At 42.9% G+C, this 4,471-nt stretch overlaps 2 protein-coding genes across 14 annotated transcripts in view; one reads left to right on the top strand and one right to left on the bottom strand.

Annotated features, from left to right (window-relative positions):
- The window catches only part of LOC143270260 (dual E2 ubiquitin-conjugating enzyme/E3 ubiquitin-protein ligase BIRC6-like), a 310,541-nt gene that overhangs the window by 55,664 nt on the left and 250,406 nt on the right, over positions 1-4,471 (top strand). The gene's annotated exons all lie outside the window — the stretch shown is intronic.
- Positions 1-4,471, bottom strand: part of LOC143270259 (putative Polycomb group protein ASXL2) — a 316,750-nt gene that overhangs the window by 12,587 nt on the left and 299,692 nt on the right. The gene's annotated exons all lie outside the window — the stretch shown is intronic.

Raw genomic sequence — 4,471 nt, forward strand, 5'->3', positions numbered from 1 at the left:
AGACAGTACTGTCCTTCATCTGACATTGTACAACACTTCCCTGTGCTCCCAGGCATTTCTAATGGGAAGAAACATCAAGTCTTTTGACCAAGACCCAAGAGTAGCTGGGCAGTGGTGGCACACGCATCTCAGCACTTGGGAGGCAGAGGCAGGCAGATCTCTTGTGAGTTCGAAGCCAGGTTGGTCTACAGAGTGAGTTTGAGGATAGGCAGGGCTACAAAGAGAAACTCTGTCTCGACAAAACAATAAAACAAAGATTCAGGGATAGATCTGGGTGAGTTATAATAGTATATGAGAGAACATAGTTATCCTGAAATAAGTCACTATTTTTTTGGTAGGGTCTCACTACATAACTCTTGCTATGTAAACCAGACTATCCTCAAAGTAACAGAGATCTGCCTGTTGGAATGCTGGGATTAAAGGGTGGTTCCTCATCAAACCCAGCCTCATAACTCCCCCACCTTTCCTTGAACTCACTCTGTAGCCCAGGCTGGCCTTGAACTCACAGAGATCCTCCTGCCTCTGCTTCCCTAATGCTGGGATTAAAGGTGTGCACCACCTCCGCCTGGCATTTTTTTAAAATTTATTTATTTTATGTATATGAGTACACCTTTATTTCAGAAGAGATCCCACTATAGATGGTTGTGAGCCTCCATGTGGTTGCTGGGAGTTGAACTCAGGACCTCTGGAAGAGTAGCCAGTGCTCTAAACCACTGAGCCATCTCTCCAGCCTGCCTCATAACTTTTAGCCATAGATAATCTCATGAATTCTGCACACCAGGGCTTAGCCTCTAGTCTAAGGTCTTACAAAAAATATGTACATTATGTTTATCTGCATCCACTGGGGAGTTGGGGACTTTCTTCAGTAGCACTGTTGAGAATAGTTCTTATTTATCCATTGGTATTGCTAAAAGTTATTTCAAGTCTTCTCTATTTAAGACAACCATGCTATCGCAGGTTTCTTCCCACTTTTATTTGGGGATGGAAGTGGGAGGTGCCATGGTCACTCCTCCTGGACTTCACATATTGCTCATATGCCTCTTCACTGTTAATTCGTCCAGCTCTAGAGGGTCACTCATCTTTACCAGCCAACCATCTTCATGACAAGATCTGTGGACAAGCCCTGGATTTTCTTGGAGCGCTTCATTGGCGTCTGTCACCTCTCCTGACAGGAGAGTGGACGTCATTGGCAGCCTTCCCCCATTCCAAAGCACCAAACTCAACTCTTTTTATTTTGTCCCACCTTGAGGCAGCCGATACAGTAAACAACATCTCCCAAAGTTTCGTGCGCAGCATTGCTGACTCCCACTGGTCCAGGACCACTCTCCTTTGATGTCCGTTCATGTTTCTGTGAATTGATGAACTGACAACATGGCAGATGTTGTCCTTTCTCTTTTACTGCTGAGAGAAAAATGAAGCTCCGGGAGCAAGGACTAGGACTGGGCATGGCCCCTGCAGCCTGACGCCTGAAGTGGGAAGTGCCATTCCAGACCCAGGAGGCAGCTCAGGCCAGCAGTTAACCACAAGATAGCCTTGGAAGAAATAACTACTGTGTGGGGATGGGGTGAGGTGGGGGAGGAGTATTGGGGAATGTCAGGAGAAATTCAGTGCTTCTTTTTAATTAATTAACTGGCTCTAATTTTTTTAATGATATATAATTCATACCTCACCCCACTTCTCAGAACCCAGAGTTCTCCAGACTGCTGAATGAAGCAGGCAAGCATAGGTGGTAGTTTGGCAACCTGGGACTCCACTTGGTTTGGGCTATGCACACACCCCTCTGCTAACAATGTGCTTGAAATCTGAGACATTTACCCACACATACAATACAAGTGTCAGCTCCTCTCCAAATAATGCACCTATCCTGCACTGAGATGCATGCACACCCTCTCTGAACTATAGAATAAGTTCCTCCTCCCCTTAACAATCATCAAACATAGACAGAGTCTATTGAAAAGTATTCTCAGTACATATGCCTGAATTGGTTTAGGGTAGATGCACAATAAGGTAAACTTTGTCTTCAAAGTGAACTTTTAGGGAAATCTATTTGCTATCTTACACATATTTATAATTGGGCTTGGATATGATTAAAATCAAATGTATTATAGGATGGGGCATGCACACTAGAGAAATAGTTATTTAACTTAATCTGTCAATCAAAGTAGAGGCATCCAAACTATCTCCCTTAGCAACCCAACTCCCCTTCTCTTGAACCCTATAAAAGAAGTCCCAAACAGTGACTGGAGCCTTTGAGGACCTCCATTCCTGTGGCTCATTGTCAATCCTGACTGGATATTCCTTTCTAATCTGTCCCATCAGTTTGCCTTGAATAAAGTTTGTGTTTCTTTGCAAATCTGTGTGAGCCCCTTATTTCAGTCTGGTGAATGAGAGGCCAAGAACCTGGAAACACCGGCCTAGACTGCAGCTGCCACTAACAAAGCCAGGGCTCTCACAGCAAAAGCTGGAAAATTTGAGCAACAAAATGAATAACAGCAGTATTGAGCCGGAACACAAAGTACAAAAGAAATATACACAAATCTATACCAATAAATATAAGTGAACAAATAGAATGTGGGGAGAGGGAGACAAATCTTTCTTACTTAAGAATCTCAAATATGTGTTGTGTTACAGTATTCCTCCAGGAGATGGAACTTAATCACGCCAGCCCCGTACCTCTAATAGGAGTTAGATTTATAGATTGGCCACTTTTAGAAGCAAAGTATGAACAAAAGAAAATAACTTCCAGTAGAGAAATGTGGCATGCACTCCCCTACAAAGTATTTGAGACTAGCTAGCAGGACATACTGATAACAGATCCCTCTTGGAGTGCTGGAATAGGGAGAGCATGCCACTGCTGTGTGTTCTCCATTCCCACACCACCATACACACATAATTTCAGTCTAAGCATAAAGAGAACATCACAGAGACTCAAATTCAAGGATTTCTTCCTCCTCCTCTTCTTTCTTCATTCTTCTCCTCCTCTCTTCTTCCTTCTTCCTTTTTTCTTCTTCCTCCTTCCTTCTTCCTTCTTTCTTCTTCTTTTCCTTCTTCCTTCTTTATTCTCCTTTTCTCTTCCTTCTTCCTCCTTTCTTCTTCCTTCCTCCTTCCTTCTTCTTCCTCCTCCTTCTTTTTCTTCCTTCTCATTTCTTCCTCCTCCTCTTTTTTCTTCTTCCTCCTCCTCCCCCCTCCTTCTTCGTGGTAGAGCACTAGAGAACTCTGGATTTAGTCTCTAGCAACATGGTACTATGCATTAGATCCTGAACATTGGTGGGAAAATATGAGATCCAAATGAAGGCTGAAGTTTAGTTAATAGTAAATGTGTAATGCTTTTATTTTATTTTTTGAGATGGGGTTTATGTAGCTCAAAGCTGGCTTTGAATTTGCAGTGTAGCCAAGGATGACCTTGGAATCTGGATAGCCCTGCCTCCACCTCCAAGGTTTAGCTCATGGTCTTGATAAGTGTACTAAAGTTTTATAATTTTAGGTTTAGAGTGGAGCTGGGGTTGGGCAGTGGTGGCACTTGCCTTTAATCCTAGCACTTGAGATGCAGAGGCAGGTGGATCTCTGTTTGAGGCCAGCCTGGTCTACAGATTGAGTTCCAGAACAGCCAGAGCTGTTACACAGAGAAACCCTGTCTCAAACAACAACTACAACAAAAACCAAAGCAAGCAAACTAACAAAAATAAAACAAAAGAGTGGGGTTGGAGAGATGGCTCAGTGGTTAAGATCACTGGCTGCTCTTGCAGAGGACCTGGGCTGAGTTCCAGCACCCACATGGTGGCTCACAACTGCCTGTAACTCCAGTTCCAGGGGATCTGATGCCCTCTTCTGACTCTCTTGGGCACACATGTGGTACACAGACATTCATGCAGACAAAATATCTATACACATAAAATAAAATTTTAAAAAGATGCTAAGGATAGAGGAGAAAGGGTAAATGGGGTTTAGTTACTACTATTACAGCTTTTGTGAGCACTATGAAATAAAAAGTGTATTAAAAAATAAAATTCCTGCCAGGCAGTGGTGGTGCATGCTTTTAATCCCAGCACTTGGGATGCAGAGGCAGGTGGATCACTGAGTTCAAAGTCAGCCTGGTCTACAGAGTGAATTCCAAGATGGCCAGGGCTATGCAGAGAAACTTTGTCTTGAAAAAACAAAACAAAAGCAGAATTCCTGATCATAATAGCATGTCACCAGGACTCCAGGCTGGTCTACAGCTAGTACCTGCCACATAGCATGTACTCAATGTAAAAGCCAGAGCTCTTTATAATTAAAATCCTTGTAGAAATTGCATAGTGCTTCATGAAGCACGCACACCGTATTTATTTAACTATTTCTTTTTTAGTGGGCTTCCCAAGAATATTAATTGTACTGCCCCTATAGACAGAATATACTGTGGGGGGAAAAGACTTTGTCTTCTGAAATGGTGCCTACCAGTCAGTGGTTCATTAGTGTTCCTATATGAAAAGAA

This window comes from Peromyscus maniculatus, chromosome 22 (assembly GCF_049852395.1).
Source record: "Peromyscus maniculatus bairdii isolate BWxNUB_F1_BW_parent chromosome 22, HU_Pman_BW_mat_3.1, whole genome shotgun sequence".
Lineage (NCBI taxonomy): Eukaryota > Metazoa > Chordata > Mammalia > Rodentia > Cricetidae > Peromyscus > Peromyscus maniculatus.